This window comes from Orcinus orca, chromosome 3, assembly GCF_937001465.1.
Source record: "Orcinus orca chromosome 3, mOrcOrc1.1, whole genome shotgun sequence".
In the NCBI taxonomy this organism is placed as follows: Eukaryota; Metazoa; Chordata; class Mammalia; order Artiodactyla; family Delphinidae; genus Orcinus; species Orcinus orca.
The window spans coordinates 90787933-90808366 of NC_064561.1; positions in this window are offsets into that span (position 1 = coordinate 90787933).

The window sequence follows — 20434 nt, forward strand, 5'->3', positions numbered from 1 at the left end:
AACAAACCGTAAGTTTGTTTTCTATGTCTATGATTTTTTTTCTGTTTTGAAATAAGTTCACTTGTATCTTTGTTTTTTTTAGATGCCACATATAAGCGATATTATATGATGTGTATCTTTGTCTGGCTTACTTCACTTAGTATGATAATATCTAGGCCCATCCATGTTGCTGCAAATGGCATTATTTCATTCTTTTTTTATGGCTGAGTAGTATTTCATTGTATGTATGTACCACATCCTCTTTATCCATTCATCTGTCGATGAGCATTTAGGTTGCTTCCATGTCTTGGCTATTGTAAATAGTCCTGCAGTGAACATTGGGGTTTGAATCCCACATGCATCGTCTATAAATTGTGATGTTATACAAGACACATAATCTTCCTGGGTCTCAGTGTTCTCATCCAAAAATGAAGATAATAATGCCTCCCTGGTAGGGTTATTTTGAGGATTAGATGAAATAATACCTGCGAGGTACTCAAATAGTGCCTCACACATAACTACCATACCAGTTCTATCCTACTAGAACTATTGTTGTGGCCTACACACATTGACTCTGCAACATGGGATGGGGCAGAGGGAAAATATAATTACCCGCAACCTTGTTCTTGGAACCATTGTAGCTTGTAAGGAATAGATTTTTAAACAAAGAGGAAGCGAGATGCTGGGCCTCGTTTCCGTGTGCAGGCCAGTTCCCATCCAGGCACTGACCATTGATCCGCAGGAGATGTGTGAGCTATAGCTGTTGGCGTGGAGGAAGCTGGGGGCAGGGAAAACGCGGCAGCGGGGCCCCATGACTGTAACAAGTTAGGGAAGTTGGGCCATAGACTAGAAAAGCAGGAAAGTAGACCAGCTCTGAAGCCTGTTCAGGGGAGTGGCCCGCCCAGGTGCGGATGACTTCAGCTGTGTTTGTTTGCTCTTGATGCTCAGAAGAGGTAGGTACATTTTGCATATATTTGCATTTGAGCAGGGTAACCCCTTTAACTCAGCCCTCTGCTGGGGCTCAGGAACTGGTAGATAATTTTGTTTTGGCTGGGGATACAGGCTGGATGAAGCCTGGTTAGACTGTTTCCCCTTGGGGTGGGTGGAGGGGTAGTGAGACAAGCACTCATCTGCTTTGCTTCTTCCTGTCCTGACTAACTGGATTTCTACCCTGCGTTCCAGGTTACTTGCTGGCCTTAATCCCTTCCAGTGCCAGTCAGGGCTGTTTTCCACTTCTGTCCCATGTCGTTCACTTTTGCGGGTCCTAAAGCCTTAGTCGGGCCTTGGAGTGGACTGAAAACCTGTCAGAGCCTCAGGCCTCCTCATGTAAGGAGCAAGGGAAGTAGTTATAGAAACAACTTCCTTGGGTCCTCCCATCCCACGCAGCTCATTCCTAAATCACAGGCCTGCGTAGCTGGTGAGGTGAGATCTAACACGTCTGCCCTGGGTGTCAGCCCCGTGTCTGTGCCTCTCCTCCACATCACACTCTAACATTGCCCAGTCTGTGTCACCTGATGGGCTATCACGGAACATGACTGTGTACTCTGTACTTGTGGGAAGGGCTGAAGGGTAAGGAGGAGAGTTCAGAAAGCTGCCAGGCACCTGATGAAATGAAACCATAGTATCTGAAAATTGACGTCCTTAAAGCAATGACTGAAAGGAATGAATGAATACAGGAGACCAGTGTTTTTGTCCATGAAACCGATGTTTCTCAGGAGATTCCAAGTAGAAAGAAATGTGTTAGGTTTTGAACACTTAGTGGCTGGGTGGGAACAATATTCTTACCTAAATTTGTATTCCAAGTCATACTTGGCAACCTGCGTTGACAATTAACACATTAAGTATGAGATGGAGTAAATAATACTTGAAAGTGCCATTAATTAATAACTCAGAGTACAAAAATGATTTGATGAAAGCACAGCAAGTTAACCTGTGGAGGAAAATAAAAGACGGTGGTGGCTCCCCCTTCCCTTTGCCGGTACCCTGGCTTCCACAACTGTTTACTCCATCCTCTACCCTGGTTCACACCTCCCTCCCTTTCTGGCAGGAGCCAGAAACGTTCTGGGGGGAAAGAGCTCCTTTATTTGGTATAGCATGCCTCCCTTCTCTCCAAATAGAGTCAGTTCTGAGTCATTTTACTCTGAGGTGAATAAATAGGAATGCCTTTGTTAGCAAATAACAAGAACTTGCGTTTAATCAGTTTCGTAATCTAATTGGGAATGTGCCTTCCAGCTACCGCCTCAAACAACAGGGTTCAAACAGGGCAATCTCTACAAACTAGCTTCTCCCAGGGTATTTCCGCGGTTACATTGGATAGGACATGTAACCCGCTTTACAGATTGCTTAAGTATATTTTATAAATAAAAACACTATCACATGAATCTAAAATTATGTTGGCTGATGGTTGCACAATTTCACAGACATGCTAAAAACTGTTGAACTGTACACCTTAAATGGGTAAATTTTATGGTCTATAAAATATTGCTCAGTAAAGAATGAACAAACAAAACCCCACAAGGGGCAACAACGAAGTGCTGTAGTGATTTGGAAAACAATTTGGCAATAGCTAGTGATGTTGAAAGTGACAGGATCTTGTGAATCTAGCAGTCCCTCCTCTGGATTTGTACCCTAGAGAAACCCTCTCACAGGTACTCAAAGAAGCACATGTAAGGAGGATGTCTACTGCAATATTCTTTGTAATAGTAAAAAACTGGAAACAATCTAAATGTCCATCAGTAGGAGAACTCAGAAATACATGATGGATCATATGGTAATTTTTTAAATTTAATTTAATTAATTTATTTTTTATACAGCAGGTTCTCATTAGTTATCCATTTTATACATATTAGTGTATACATGTCAATCCCAATCTCCCAATCCAACCCACCATCTCCACCCCCACCACTTTCCCCCCTTGGTGTCTGTACATTTGTTCTCTACATCTGTGTCTCTATCAGAAATACATGATGGAAGGTTCATACAGTTGAATACTATAGAGCATTTAAAATAACTAACAGCTACATATATCAACATGGGTAAATCTCAGAAGCATAATGCTGGAGAGGGTACAGCAAGTTGTAGAATAAGATGGACAAACATACCATTTATATAAAGTTATGAAATGCAAGGTGGCATTTTTTTAATGGAGACACACATAGGTGGTGGTATATTATTTCCATGCTTTTCTGTATGTTTGAAATAGTTAATAATCATTTTTTAAGTTTGCACACACTGATGGTCATGTTAAGTGCTAGAGAATTTCCTTATACGTGCAATGGTTTGAGGAGTGGAAAAAAGAGGAAGACCCAACAGAGAAATCAATCAATTACATGCTGGTACTAATAGGCTTCATTTTTTATCACCTACTGTGTCAGGCACTTCACTTCCATTATCTCCAATATTCCCCAGTTTCTATATGGCTGGTCTTATTATGTCCAATATGAGTGACAGGAAGCTGAAGCTGGAGACATAAGTCATAAGCCAAGATCAGGGGCTGGTAGTTAATGAAGTCATTGGAATAGCAACTGGTCTGGCTCCAAGTCTTGGTTGTTCTTAGGCTCCATAATGCGGCTTCTCAATGGATCTGTTTTCTCAAAGTGGAGAATCTTAGGAGAGGTCTGTAGTACAAAGAGAAAACCATGGCAATTTCTAAGTAAAAACAAGAAGTGACATGGTGAGGTGGCCCTATTTTTAGTCTTCTTTGCCTGGTATGAATAGCTCATGACTGGGAGTCAGGAGATACATGTCCTAACTCTGCTGTGCTGCTGTCTAGCTAATGTTTCCAGTCTTCAGTCTTTAGGATGGAAGTTTTGACCTAAGTTTTGCTTTGGACTTTTGTTTTGTTTTGCTTTGTTCTATTTGCTTTCTTTGCTCATGCTAGGTGTTAAATATGGTAAATGAAACACTGCTTTGATTTAAAGGGAAGAAGAAAAAATTCGAGGGACTGATAAGTGGGGATCACTTTTCTTTCAGGAAAATTAGTGTTGCAAAGCTCCTGGATACATGTAACTATGTGGTTTGTTGGGTCTTTAAAGCAAAAAGGTTGTTCAGCAATGTATGAAACATTGACTAAAGGAAACAAATACAGGACGTTCACATACACTCTGCTCTATGAGTTTCAGAAGGGCCTAGTTCCAACAAAAATTATTTTTGTAATGCTTGGATCATACTATAGGTAAAATTACTATGACATAGAATGTCGTATGTTTTGATGAGAGTGCAGCCTATGGGGCTACATTACCTGGGCTCAATCCTGGTTCTACTGTTTACTCCTTGGGTAACTGGGCAAATTGGTTAAACTCTCCATGCTTCAGTTGCCTCATTTGTAAAATGGAGATCATAGTAAAGACTACATCTTAGATTTGTTGTAAAAAGTAAATGGGTTGGGGCTTCCCTGGTGGCGCAGTGGTTGAGAGTCCGCCTGCTGATGCAGGGGACATGAGTTTGTGGCCCGGTCTGGGAAGATCCCACATGCTGCGGAGCGGCTGGGCCCGTGAGCCGTGGCCGCTGAGCCTGCGCGTCCGGAGCCTGTGCTCCGCAACGGGAGAGGCCACAACAGTGAGAGGCCCGCATACCGCAAAAAAAAAAAAAAAAAAAAAGTAAATGGGTTAATACAGGTAAAGTGCTTAAGAAAGGGGGAATAACTCTTTCATCCTGACTTAGCCCATTATTCAAGGCTTGACTGCTAAGCTATTAGCTAAGCAATTAGATCCAGATCTTGATAGTTGCTCTATTTTTTTCCTTCCAGACCATATTGGTTCACTTTCCTTTGATAAGTTTGCCTAAAGCCAAGGAACAATCCATCTGCCACTTAAACAAGAACAGATTCATTGCTTTTAACTTAAAAAACAAAAAATGTCTGTAAAGGTGAACTCCATCTTTGTGGGCCTCATCTACATGCCTCCTTCTAGCCCTGCCTGGGTGGCTGTCAGACTCAGAGGCTGTGCTCTAAAGGGGAGGTAACAAAAGGATCAGTAGTCACTGACCCAGTGACTCTAATACTTTCTTTGCTTCACTGTGTTTTATATTGGCTGAAGAATGGGAAGGCTCCCAGCCATTCATTCATTGGTCAGTCTAAGTGTGTGCTGTAGTAGCTTCTTCATTCTTCTCTTCAAGCAAAGAGAGGAAGGTGAGGGCGGCTCTAGGCCTGATTGGAACCACTGGGGAGCTTCTGGCATTGGTTAGTGCTCTGCTACATGGTTGGCTTGGGGAGTAGATAATTCAGAGTACCCAACAATTGGGGACTTAGAGGAACACTAGGTCCTGGTTACTATCCTTTTGCTAAGATATTTCTTTTATTTTTCTTTGTACTACCTCATTAGGACCCAAGCTGTTTTCTGTGATTATGACCTACTCAACTTTAAAAATTTAATGTAGTTCTATTTAATTTTTAAAATACATAATATGTTCAAATACTTAAAAATTCAAAGGGTACAATGAAGCACTCCAGTTTCCATTCTCAAAGCCAGTTAATATCGTCACCTCTTTGTGCTCTTCCAAAGATACTCGATGCATATACAATCAATGACACATGTGCATATGTACATGATTCTACATCTATCTTACCTACCAATCAATATCAGCAGTCATCCCATTTCAATACATGAGGAGCTTCCTCATTTCGTTATTCATATTGACTGTCTAATATTTCATTGCTTCGTTGTATCATTTCCTTTAACCAGCCCCTGTTGATGGACTTTTAGGTTGTTTTCAATCTTTTCCATTACAGTGTTCTTATAACAACCTTGTATATATGAAATTTTGTACATGTATGAATGAATATATCAGTAAGATTAAAGCGTAGTAGTTGACTTGCTGGGTTAATGAACGTTTTTTGTAGATTTTTTACTGCCAAAGTGCTCTCCACAAAGGTTGCATCAATTTATACTGCCACCAACATTATGTGAGAGGGCCTGTTTCCCCAGATCCTTCTGAGAATGTGTCACCAAATGTGTCGATCTTTGCCAATCTAATAGGTAAAAAATAGCATCTCAAAAAAATAGTATTGTCCAAGTTTAAGTTGGCATTTTTAAAAAAGTGAGGCTGAACATCTTTTCATATGTTTAAGAGCCTTTGGGGTTCCCTTTTCTGTGAACTATCTGTGTACACCCTTTGCCCAAATTTCTATTGGGTTATTGGTCTTTTCGTATGGATTTCATAGGAGTTTTTTATGTGTGGGATAAATTAGCCTTTGTCTATGATTTAAGCTGCAAATATTATTCTGAGTGTAGGTTTTGACTTTGCTTATTTTTTCCTGTGGAAACTTTTTTATTTGAAAATAATAGAATTTATCAATTTTTTCTTTTATCTGGGCTTTTTCTTTTTTCTTTTTTTTTTCATGCTTAGGGAGGATTTCCCCATGTGAAGATTATTAAAAATTATCCTGTGGTTTCTTCTCATACCTCTATGGTTTTGTTGTTCACATTTAAAAGTCTTTGATCACTATGGAATTTATTTTGGTGTAAAGTGTGAGATGTTGGGGTAATTTTTTTCTAGTTGCTCTAACACCTTTTTGTGATAATCTGTCTTTCCCCAATAGTTTTAAATTCCACCTTTATGATATAATAAGGGTTCACGTACAAATTTTGGGTCTATTCCTGGACTTCGTAGTATTTCCCGTTCATCTGTCAATCTGTTCATGCATACTTATCATACTGTTTTAATTATTGGCACTTTATAATATGCTTTAATATCTGAGAAAGCTAATCGATGCTTATTACTTTTCATTTTCAGAATTTTCCTATATTTCATGAGTATGAAATATTAATTTTAACATATAACTATTAAAATATGTTTATATTGCTTCAAAAATCCTTTTGTACTTTTACATTATGGCTTAGTTTAAGAAGATTTGATATCTTTATTTTTTGATATATTGCTGATTTACAATGATGTGTTAGTTTCATGTGTACTGCAAAGTGATTCAGATATATTTACATACATTCTTTTTCAGATCCTTTTCCATTATAGGTTATTATAAGATATTAAATATAATTCCCCATGCTATACAGTAGGTCCTTGTTATTTATCTATTTTATATATGGTAGTGTGTATCAGTTAACCCCAAACTCTCAATTTATCCCTCTACTCCCACTTTAGCAACCATAAGTTTGTTTTCTATGTCTGTGAGTCTATTTCTATTTTGTAAATAAGTTTATGTGTATCATTTTTTTAGATTCCACATACAAGTGATATCACATGATATTTGTCTTTGTCTGACTGACTTCACTTAGTATGATAAGATTTGGTATCTTGATGATAAAGATATCATGTGTGTCTTCCTGTCTAGCAATATCTTATGCCAAAGAGCAACATGGATGTACTGTTCTGGGAGCTTTTAACAAAAATGACAAGCTTTCGTATGCATTATGTGCCAAGGTTCTAAAGTGGACCTTGTACAAGTGCACCAGTAATTTTTACTTTAGGACATTTTGACTCTCTGTGTTATGGTTATAGCTCTAAAATTAATAGTAAGCATTTTAAATTTAAATATATATATTAAGGACCTTAAAAATTCATATTCTAGTAGTGTTCCAAAGCAAGAAAATAGAGATATATAGAAATGTTATGTGCAAGGATGCTTACTATAGTATTTTTTATAACAACAAAAGTTGAAAATGATGTAGATGTACACCAGTGGAGGCTTGATTAAATTATGGAAATCTTTATCTTAAAATACCATTCACTGAGTCAAAATTTTTCTTTTCATAAATATTTATTACCATAAAAATTCCAGTTATAATTTTAAATGAAAAAGCAAGAAACCAAAGTATAATTAGCATGTTTCTAATTTTTCTTTTTTTTTTTGGTACGTGGGCCTCTCACTGTTGTGGCCTCTCCCGTTGTGGAGCACAGGCTCCGGACGCGCAGGCTCAGCGGCCATGGCTCACGGGCCCAGCCGCTCCGCGGCATGTGGGATCTTCCCGGACCGGGGCACGACCCGTGTCCCCTGCATCAGCAGGCGGACTCTCAACCACTGCGCCACCAGGGAAGCCCTGTTTTTTTTAAAAATAAATTTATTTATTTATTTTTGGCTGCATTGGGTCTTCGTTGCTGCAAGCGGGCTTTCTCTAGTTGTGGCGAGTGGTAGGTACTCTTTGTTGTGGTGCGCAGGCTTCTCATTGTGGTGGCTTCTCTTGTTGCAGAGCACAGGCTCTAGGCACGCAGGCTTCAGTAGTTGTGCCTCATGGGCTCAAGAGCACAGGCTCAGTAGTTGTGGCACATGGGTTTAGTTGCTCTGCGGCATCTTCCCTGACTGGGGCTCGAACCCATGTCGCCTGCATTGGCAGGCGGATTCTTAACCGCTGTGCCACCAGGGAAGCCCTCTAATTTGTTTTTAAAAGTTGAATGTGTATATATTATGTATTCTTTGAAAAAAGACAAGAAGGCAGTAAACCAAAATGTTAGCATTAGCCAGCTACAGGGTTGATTGTGCATAATTTTTTTTTTTGCGGTATGCGGGCCTCTCACTGTTGTGGCCTCTCCCGTTGCGGAGCACAGGCTCCGGACGCGCAGGCTCAGTGGCCATGGCTCACGGGCCCAGCCGCTCCGCGGCATGTGGGATCTTCCCAGACCGGGGCACGAATCCATGTCCCCTGAATCGGCAGGCGGACTCTCAACCACTGTGCCACCAGGGAAGCCCGGATTGTGCATAATTTTAATTTTTTTGTGTTTTGTTGTATTCCCCCTTTTCTACAAGAAGCAGTATTATTTTATAATAATGTAATTCTTAATGAAATCCTTAACAATTAGATTTCATAACAAGGTTGTGTTTGAATAACAGGCATAGGAAGTGTATCAATGGTTGAAAAATATTTTCTGAAATCAGAGCAGCCTATAAATGCTGAATGATCCTCCACTTTATGACATAGTCGCCTTCCTGAAAGAACTCTTACTGGAATCATGGTTCCACTATTGAGTACCTGATATATAAAAATATAGCTTTAAAAATGGTGGCTTAGGACTCCCCTGGTGGCGCAGTGGTTAAGAATCTGCCTGCCAATGTGGGGGACACCAGTTTGAGCCCAGGTCCGGGAAGATCCCGCATGCCGTGGAGCAACTAAGCCCATGCGCCACAACTACTGAGCCTGCGCTCTTGAGCCCGTGCGCCACAACTACTGAGCCTGCATGCCATGACTACTGAAGCCCGCGCGCCTAGAGCCTGTACTCTGCAACAAGAGAAGCCACCACTCACTGCAACTAGAAAAAGCCTGCACGCAGCAACGAAGACCCAATGCAGCCAAAAATAAATAAATAGATAAATAAATTTATTTTAAAAAATGGTGGCTTATAGAAAAAATGTTTAAGAAACACAATAGTAAAATTAAATGTGCAAAATTAGAATGAAAAGGGATATTGGACAATTTTATTATTTGCCAGTAGCTTGACTGCACACTTTTTGTAAAACAAAACAAAATAACAATGATAGAGAAATCAACCATTGTTACAATTTTACTGTCAAAAAAAAGTCTTAACCATTTATAAATTAACGAGAAGAAAAAGAGGCTAATTACATGATTGTGATGTGGATCATGAGCAGGTGAGGACGCCAACATATGTTTGCCCTGTTTTTCCTGCCACTGAAATTCCTATTTCACGTACAGCAGCACCTGCTTCCCATAGCGTGTTTATATGTTCTCAGGGTGAGTGTTGTCAACTGTCTGCTGCTAATCCTGTGCTTCGTTTACTATCCTCAGACACAAGGAAACATGGAAACTTACTTGAACTCAATCCTAAGAAATGAACATTTCTTTTCAGTTGGTTCTATTCAAAATATTTATGGAATGCATTTTCCTTTTATCCCAAAAGTATCTTATTGCTGAGTTTTTAAATGTTATTCCTGAATTTTCTAAGAACTTCACCTTGTAAGACACATAGATTTTTTTGTGGCGTCTTGAGTAATTACTGTGAGCTGAAATTTTGTTGACACATTAGTGTAAATTTTAATCAATGAAAGAACATCAAGGTTTAAAATGAGAGAAGATTTACAGCAGCAACACTTTGGGGGTTGGGGAAAATAAAAATTTTCTTTAAATACATGTGGTTTTTATTCAGTGCTGAGCCTTGTCAGTTAGGCCTTCCCAGATGAGATTTTTGTAATCAAATGTTTTTCTAGGAAATGATTTTTCTGAGGTTGAGAAATAGGACTCGGTTCTCAATTGTTGAAGTATAGAATTATTTCCACCCTCACCTACACCTTCATTCAGAATCTTTTATTGAGCACATACTATGCATCACACATTGTGCAAGAGGCTAAAGATATAAAGATAAATGAGACATGATCCCTGCTCCCAGGACGGTTCAGATGAGTGACGGGCACAGGCCAGGTAAGAGTATGGTCATAGTAACAGAGTAAACTCCATTTACCGGGTAGCGTGAAGGACGGAAGAAGAGCACTTGGACTCTGAACAACCACCTAGAAATTTCACCCAGTGAGTGGCATTCTCAGTGGAATGGGGTAATAATGCTGCTGCTGATTGATAGCAAAGACAACAGTGATAACAGGGCCAGACATTGTACTCAACACACAATATATATATACATTATCTGTTTAGATATATACATTATCTGTTTAGGCTTTGCCATAGTTCAAAGAAGTAAGTGATACAATAATTTCCTTTTACAAATGAGGAAACAGGATGCAGAGTCTAGATACAAACCTGGGTCCATCTGATTTAGAGCCCAAGCCCTTAAAAAAGTTTGGGCTTTGAAATTCTGCATACTGGATTTGAATTCTGCACTAAACCTTCTAGCTGAGTATTAATTGGTAAATTACTTCACGTCTTTAAGCTTCCTTTCCTCCTTTGTAAAATGGCGATAATAACACCTGTGAACAATGCTGTCTGCCTCCTACCTGACAGCTACCTCTCCTTCCTTCCTTCCATGCCGATAGAGCTCACCTCCAATTATTAAGCCTGAAAATTCCAGATGCTTATGTTCTCAGTTGCCCTTGTAACCACGGCCTGGACACATGACCGAGTCTTGGCCTATGGGACCTGAGGGGGAAATCAATTGGAGGAACATTTCATCTCTAATAAAAATTAATGCTAGGAATCTACTTTCGTTTCCTGCGGTGTGAAGCCCAATACTACTCTAGCCAACTTGCAATCCAAAAGAGCCGCCATGGACGCACTGAGGACAGCTTCTGGATGGCGGTAAGCAGAGGAGTCTGTGTTAACATCATGGAGCTATGTGGACAGCGCATTTTCTTCCTTATTTAAACCACTTTTAATTGGACATCTGTGACTCCAAATTTATTGAGTTTTAGGTGAGCTAAGCTGTATAAAGCACTTAGTGTAATACCTGCATAGAGTAAGTGCTCAAGATAGAGGGTCATAATCTTCTTGGTCAAAGTTATCTAAAAAGCTTGTAGCTTTTGATCATTAGTAAGATATGGAGTTTTCTCTCTTTTTTAATAACATTTCTAGATCGACCAAATCTAAGCTTATAAGTAATATATAAACAGAATCATTGATGCTATTTGACTTCTCAAGGGATTAAGCATAGTGCAAAGTAAGAACTAGGTGAGTTGGCACAGAACATTGAACTATTAGATGAGCTGCTGGGTCAATCATTAATTGCTTTCCATATCCATTCTAAAACTTGCATTAAAGGATTATAGGCATCCTCATGAAGAGGCTTTTGTCTTTTTAAATTAAAATAACGTACAATTGACCATCAAGGACACACCTGGACCTCCACTTTCCACCACGTGAGGATACTAGGAGAAGTCATCAGTCTGCGACCTGGAAGAGGGCCCTCACCTGAACTTGACCATGCTGGCACCCGGATCTCAAACTTCCAGCCTCCAGAATGGTGAGAAATACATTTCTGTTGTTTATGAGCAAAAATGAGAACACACCTGTAGTTAGACAAAGTGGGTTTTATTACTCGCTGCAGAGAGGGAGAACATACATCATGGAGAATGATGGAGCATCTCAGTAAAAGGATATTAGAAATAATGTATTATAGGATTGGGACTTTGGTTAGGTAATTTAGGGGAGGCTCTAAGGAGGTGGGGTTTGTTCCAGATCAGAGGCTGTAAGAAAGCAGGAGCAATTCTATGACTGGTCATCAATAAATCTTATCTATAGAGAGGAGAGATTAGATGGAGGGTAGAGTCGTAATTGGCTAATAAGTAGCAATCAGTCATCTTGGCCAAGTAAGGAGATATTTGGCATTTTGCAGGTAACACAATGCCTTTGTTGCTGTCTGTGCTTAGACAAAATTATGAAGGGACATTATTTGATCTCATTTTATTATGGTCTTAAGAGTAACCTTGCCTGAAGTTGATGTTCTGTGAGATGATTCATGTCTAACAGGAGAATAACATGGCCTCGCTGTGAGTATAAGTCAAGTTTTTAGATGTCAGCGGCTGTCATTTTTGTTTTTTTCTCAATTCAAAATGCAACAATATTAGACACACACACGCTTTTCTATATGTAATGCTGTGTTTTGAAATCAAGAACAAAAAACAATATGGAAATGGTACTTTAATATAAAGGGAGCAAAATACTGTTGTTTCTATTAATGGTCCATGCTGGGAAAATTCTGTAATTCTTTTTGGCTGATGTAAGAAAGTTAGACTAGGAATACCCCAATAATAGCAGGAAAATACTTCCTCAGAAACGATGTAGTCTCAGACTGGCCACATCTTCCTTCATCCTAAGACAAAAGATAGAAAAGGAATTTCTACTTTATGTTTTATTCATTCACATTTATTTTTTGGCAATCAAATCCCAGCTATCATTCTTATTTTTTTTTAAATGTGGTGCTTACTTTTTTTAAAAATATTTATTTATTTGCCCCTGATCTTAGTTGCAGCAGGCGTGCTTCCTTAGTTGCGGCTCACGGGCTCTTTAGCTGTGGCTCACCTGCTCCTTAGTTGTGGCTTGCTGGCTGCTTAGCTGTGGCATGCGAACTCTTAGTTGTGGCATGCATGTGGGATCTAGTTCCCTGACCAGGGATCGAACCCAGGCACCCTGCACTGGGAGTGCAGAGTCTTAACCACTGTGCCACCAGGGAAGTCCCTGGTGTTTACTTTTAAAAAGACCTTTGTCCTTGGTCTCTCCCTTTCTATCTATTCTTGTTTATATATTTAACAACTGGTTACAAAAGACCATGATAATGATAATAACTTGTTAAGCAATGTACAGGAAATGGTATTATAAGTAAAGATGAGCTTCAGTTGATGTGTTTCAGTTCTAGAAATATTTTAATGCCACGTGGCCAGTTACAAACTGAAAATAAACCATGAAGACATAGGGGTAGGAATAATAAAAGCTGCAGTTAGATTCTGGATTAAAAGTTGGAAAATACAGGGAAAAGTCTAGGAGACACTTAATGAAGTCATTTTAGTAAGTGTCATTTCTGAAAAAAAAAAGTAAATAATGCTTGGATGATAAAGAGAATAGATGTTCAGCTACTGCCCCAAAATAAGCACAAAAATCTCTCTCACAGGCAACACTCCTAATATATGTGATTTTTAACTTAGACAGGATTTTCTTATTTCATTTACATTGCAAAAACAATTTTCTTCATTCAGAAAAACTGTTTAAACACTCGTATTCTAAAACCTTGTTCATGTGAGAGATCTCAAGGGTGAGGATTACCTGCAAGCTTTCTCATTGCTTTGTTTTCCTTCTTTTGTGCCTGGCGATAGTAATTTCCTGATTGTTTTTTCCCCTTCTCTTCTGGAGTATATTTAATTCAGATTTGTTTCCACAATAATAATTTATAATCTATTATAAACCTGTCTTGAATTAATATGCATACATGCAGCTCAACAATAATCTGCTTTATGGTATACCCGAGATGAAAAGGAAAATAAACAGCATTTGACTGTTGCTGCCCTTCCACATGTCCTGACAGAGAGGTTCTAGTGTGAAAATAGAGGAAGCTGGCTAATGAGGGAAGAGAAAGCTAGGCTAGTGGTTTGGTTCTACGGCTCTCAAGATGCTTGTCAGTGGAAGGTAGGAGTGAAGACACTATAGCTGGGGTTCTCAAACTTCATTGTGCATCAAAATGACCAGAGGGTGTGTTAAAACATCAGTTGCTGAGCCTTACACCCAAAAGTTTCTGTTTCCTTAGGTCTCAGGTAGGGCTGGAGAAATCGCAATTCCAGTGAATTCCCAGGTGATGCTGATACTGCTGATACAGGAACCACATTTTATTATATTTTAAAAATTTGTTTTATTGAAGTATAGTTGATTTACAATGTTGTGTTAATTCTTCTGTGCAACGAAGTGATTCAGTTTTATATATATATATGGATATATACATATATATATATATTCTTTTTCATATTCTTTTCCATTATGGTTTATCACAGGATACTGAATATAGTTACCCTGTGCTATACAGTAGGACCTTGTTGTTTATCCATTCTATATAAAACAGCGGTTTGGATCTGCTAATCCCAAACTCCCAATCCATCCCTCCCTTATCCTCCGTACCCCTTGGGAACCATAAGTCTGTTCTCCATGTCCGTGAGTCTGTTTCTGTTTCACAGATAAGTTCCTTTGTGTCATATTTTAGATTCCACATATAAGTGATATCATATGGTATTTGTCTTTTTCTGACTTCCTTCACTTAGTATGATCATCTCTAGGTCCATCCATGTTGCTGCAAATGGCATTATTTCATTCTTTTTTATGGCTAATATTCCATTTTATATATTATATGTATCACATCTTCTTTATCCATTCTCTGTCGATGGACATTTAGGTGGCTTCCATGTCTTGGCTATGGTGAATGCTGCTGTGAACATCGGGGTGCATGTGTCTTTTTGAATTACAGTTTTGTCTGGATATATGCTCAGGAGTGGGATTGCTGGATCATATGACAGTTCTATTTTTAGTTTTTTGAGCAACCTCCATACTTCTTTCCATAGCGGCTGCACCAATTTACTTTCCCACCAACAGTGTAGGAGGGAGGAACCACATTTTAGAAAACCTTGACTCTTCTTGATAAATTTCTATCTGTTGAACCCCCAGCTGTGTGGGTTATAGGTTCCTCCCTTCCCATCTAGCCTTTCAACATGCTGAGATAAGTTGGGGGTGACCTAATCTCACTTCCCCTCTTGTTGCTAGCTTCTGTTTCCTGGACCTCTTGTCTAGAGCCTGAGGCTTGGCGTCTTCGTAGGCTGGATCCTGACTAGTTTGGCAGGTTATTTGCTCATGTCCCTGACCCTTTGTTTCTGTAGTATCTTAGCCTGGACTCTGGACCCTTGAAGCATCTTCTCTTGGCCTTCCCTCCAGCCTGCCTCCCACACCCACGTGGCTTACAGTGCCTGCCAGCCTTTGTCTGTCTGCATCAGCCATTCTTGGCCTGCCATGTTCTGTTATCACCTAAGTCCCTTGTGAAGCTTACCAAGGTGAACTCTGAGTGAACTCTGATTTCACTCAGTTCTATTGCTGTGATGACCGTAATGAATTAGAGTTCCCTTGGGAATTCGAAGGACACAGCGCTGTGTGATTTGATTGAGTTTGAAAGCAGGAGTATGTGGTTGTTAGCTGTTGTCATCATAGCTAATAGGACAATGAGAAATTGATGATATGAATAATAATTGACTTCAGTTATAGAAAGGCATACTTAACATTGTACATAGTCAATACATACTTAGAAATTGTGTTCGTTTTCTCTTGCTGTGCGGTAAATTACCACAAACTTAGTGTCTTCAAGTAACACCCATTTATTAGCTGACAGTTCTGTCTGTCAGGAGTCTGGAAAGCATAGCTAGTCCACTGCTGGGAGCTGCACAGAGTTGAAATCAAAGTGTCAACTGGCTGAATTCTCCTCTGGAGACTTGACCAAGGAAGAACCTGCTTCCAGGTTTATATGGGTTATTGACAGAAGTCAGTTCCTTGTGGTTATAGGACAGGGGTCCTCCTTTTGTCAGCCAGGGACAACTCTCCACTCCCAGAGGCCACTTGCATTCCTCTTCACAGGCTCTCTCTTTTTTTTTAACATCCTTATTGGAATATAATTGCTTTACATTGTTGTGTTAGCTTCTGCTATATAACAAAGTGAATCAGCTACACGTATACATATATCCCCACATCCCCTCCCTCTCACCCTCCCTATCCCACCCCTCTAGGTGGTCACCAAGCACCGAGCTGATCTCCGTGTGCTATGCGGCTGCTTCCCACTAGCTATCTATTTTACATTTGGTAGTGTATGTGTGTCAATGCCACTGTCTCACTTCACCCCAGCTTACCCTTCCCCCTCCCCATGTCTTCAGGTCCACTCTGTACGTCTGCGTCTTTATTCCTGTCCTGCCCCTAGGTTCTTCAGAACTTTTTTTTTTTTTTTTAGATTCCATATATATGTGTTAGCATACGGTATTTGTTTTTCTCTTTCTGACTTACTTCGCTCTGTATGACAGACTCTAGGTCCATCCACCTTGCTACAAATAACTCAATTTCGTTTCTTTTTATGGCTGAGTAATATTCCATTGTATATATATGCCACATCTTCTTTATCCATTCATCTGTCAGTGGACACTTAGGTTGCTTCCATGTCCTGGCTATTGTAAATAGAGCTGCAGTGAACATTGTGGTACATGACTCTTTGAATTATGGTTTTCTCTGGGTATAGGCCCAGTAGTGGGACTGCTGGGTCATACGGTAATTCTATTTTTAGTTTTTGAAGGAACCTCTATACTGTTCTCCACAGTGGCTGTATCAACTTATATTCCCACCAACAGTGCAAGAGGGTTCCCTTTTCTCCACACCCTCTCCAGCATTTGTTGTTTGTAGATTTTCTGATGATGCCCATTCTAACTGGTGAGAGGTGATATACCTCATTGTAGTTTTGATTTGCATTTCTCTAATAATTAGTGATGTTGAGCAGCTTTTCACGTGCTTCTTGGCCATCTGTATGTCTTCTTTGGAGAAATGTCTATTTAGGTCTTCTGCCCATTTTTTAATTGGGTTGTTTTTTGTTGTTGAGTTGTATGAGCTATTTATATATATTGTAAATTAAGCCCTTGTCAGTTGCGTCATTTGCAAATATTTTCTCCCATTCTGTAGGTTGTCTTTTCGTTTTGTTTATGGTTTCCTTTGCTGTGCAAAAGCTTGTAAGTTTGATTAGGTCCCATTTGTTTATTTTTGTTTTTATTTCTATTGTCTTGGGAGACTGACCTAAGAAAGGTTTTTCTTGTTTCTTGAGGTAGGATTGTACTGCTATAAACTTCCGTCTTAGAACTGCTTTTGCTGCATCCCATAGGTTTTGGGTCATCGTGTTTTCATTGTCATTTATTTCTACGTATTTTTTTATTTCCCCTTCGATTTCTTCAGTGATCTCTTGGGTATTTAGTAGCATATTGTTTAGCCTCCATGTGTTTGTATTTTTTACAGATATTTTCCTCTAATTGATATCTAGTCTCATAGCGTTGTGGTTGGAAAAGATACTTGATATGATTTCAATTTTCTTAAATTTACCAAGGCTTGATTTGTGACCCAAGATATGATCTATCCTGGAGAATGTTCCATGAGCACTTAAGAAGAAAGTGTATTCTGTTGTTTTTTGGATGGAATGTCCTATAAATATCGATTAAGTCCATCTTGTTTAATGTATCATTTAAAGCTTGTGTTTCCTTATTTATTTTCATTTTGGATGATCTGTCCATTGGTGAAAGTGAGGTGTGAAAAGTCCCCTACTATGATTGTGTTACTGTCGATTTCCCCTTTTAGCATTAGCATTTGCCTTACGTATCGAGGTGCTCCTATGTTGGGTGCATAAATATTTACAATTGTCATATCTTCTTCTTGGATTGATCCCTTTATCATTATGTAGTGTCCTTCTTTGTCTCTTGTAATAGTCTTTATTTTAAAGTCTATTTTGTCCGATAGAGAATTGCTACTCCAACTTTCTTTTGATTTCCATTTGCATGGAATATCTTTTTCTATCCCTTCACTTTCAGTCTGTAAGTGTCCCTAGGTCTGAAGTGGGTCTCTTGTAGACAGCATATATATGGGTCTTATTTTATATCCATTTAGCCAGTCTGTGTCTTTTGGTTGGAGCATTTAATCCATTTACTTTTAAGGTAATTATCGATATGTATGGTCCTATTACCATTTTCTTAATTGTTTTGGGTTTATTATTGTAGGTCTTTTCCTTCTCTTGTGTTTCCTACCTGTAGAAGTTCCTTTAGCATTTGTTGTAAAGCTGGTTTGGTGGTGCTGAATTCTCTTAACTTTTGCTTGTCTGTAAAGGTTTTAATTTCTCCATGCTGGGTAGAGTAATCTTGGTTGTAGGTTCTTCCCTTTCATCACTTTAAATATGTCCTGCCACTCCCTTCTGGCTTGCAGAGTTTCTGCTGAAAGGTCAGCTGTTAACCTTAGGGAGATTCCCTTGTATGTTAGTTGTTGTTTTTCCCTTGCTGCTTTTAATATTTGTTCTTTGTATTTAATTTTTGATAGTTTGATTAATATGTGTCTTGGCGTGTTTCTCCTTGGATTTATCCTGTATGGGACTCTCTATGCTTCCTGGACTTGATTAACTATTTCCTTTCCCATATTAGGAAAGTTTTCAACTATAATCTCTTCAAATAGTTTCTCACTCCGTTTCTTTTTCTCTTCTTCTTCTTGGACCCTTATAATTCGAATGTTGGTGTGTTTAATGTTGTCCCAGAGGTCTCTGAGACTGTCCTCAATTCTTTTCATTCTTTTTTCTTTATTCTGCTCTGCGGTAGTTATTTCCACTATTTTATCTTCCAGGTCACTCATCCGATCTTCTGCCTCAGTTATTCTGCTATTGATCCCTTCTAGAGAATTTTTGATTTCATCTATTGTGTTGTTCATCACTGTTTGTTTGCTTTTTAGTTCTTCTAGTTCCTTGTTAAACGTTTCTTGTATTTTCTTCATTCTATTTCCAAGATTTTGGATCATCTTTACTCTCATTACTCTGAACTCTTTTTCAGGTAGACTGCCTATTTCCTCTTCATTTGTTTCGTCTGGTGGGTTTTTACCTTGCTCCTTCACCTGCTGTGTGTTTCTCTGTCTTCTCATCTTGCATAACTTACTGTGTTTGGGGTCTCCTTTTCGCAGGCTGCAGGTTCGTAGTTCCTGTTGTTTTTGGTGTCTGCTCCCAGTGGGTAAGTTTGGTTCAGTGGGTTGTGTAGGCTTCCTGGTGGAGGGGAGTGGTGCCTGTGTTCTGGTGGATGAGGCTGGATCTTGTCTTTCTGGTGGGCAGGACTGTGCCCGGTGGTGTGTTTTGGGGTGTCTGTGACCTTATTATGATTTTAGGCAGCCTCTCTGTTAATGGGTGGGGTTGTGTTCCTGTTTTGCTAGTTGTTTGGCATAGGGTGTCCAGGACTGTAGCTTGCTGGTCGTTGAGTGGAGCTGAGTCTTAGTGTTGAGATGGAGATCTCTGGGAGATTTTCACCGTTTGATATTACATGGAGCTGGGAGGTCTCTGGTGGACCAATGTCTTGAACTCAGCTCTCCCACCTCAGAGTCACAGGCCTCACACCCAGCCAGAGCACCAAGACCCTGTCAGCCACACAGCTTTTGGGAGGTCTGAGGTCTTCTGCCAGCATTCAGTAGGTGTTCTGTAGGAGCTGTTCAACATGTAGATGTATTTCTGATGTATTTGTGGAGAGGAAGGTGATCTCCACATCCTACTCCTCCACCATCTTGAAGGTCTCCCTTCACCGGCTCTCTTCAAGCATTGCAGCAGCAGAATTTTTCAAGGCCAACAGGAGACTCTCCAGTCATCCATTGAATCCTGTCATGCTCTGAGTCTCTCTGACTTCTGTTTCTTTCAGCCAGAGGAAACTCTCTGCTTTTGCGCAGCTCATGTAATTACATGATTAGGCCCAGCTGTGTAAACTCCCTTTTGACATTTAACATAACATAATCATGGGAATGATATCTCATCACATCCACACTGAAAGGGGAGAGAATTTGGTTATATATATAAGATTGAAAGACATTGGGGTAGGATTCTGACTACTGCAATCTACCCTGTCACCCTCAGTGGTCCACATGTGTTCCACATGCAAGATACGTGAACCTCCTCCAAAGGTTCCTAAGGGCCTTCCTTATCCCTTTTCAGCATCAGTTCGGAGTCCAAAAGCTCATCTAAATATCATCAGCTCAAAAGCCCAAAATACCATCATCTAAATCAGGTGCTGATGAGGCTCCTGGGAGTAATTCATTTGGAGCACAATTCCTCTCTATCTGTGGGCCTGTAGAACTACAGAGACAAGTTGTTTGTCCCCACACTCCCAACAAACAATGGTGGGACAGGCATGTTAACTGTTATAGGCATTTCACTCAAAAAGCATGTAAATGGAAGGCACAAAGGAGTTATCAGTTCAAAGCAGTTTGGACATCCAGCTGGACCAGCTCATTAGGTTTGAAAGCCTGAGAATAATTCTGCTTGACTCTTTGCTTTACTCTCTTGGCTCTTGGTTCTGGCCTCTGAGGGTCATTGAGTATCATTCTTAGAC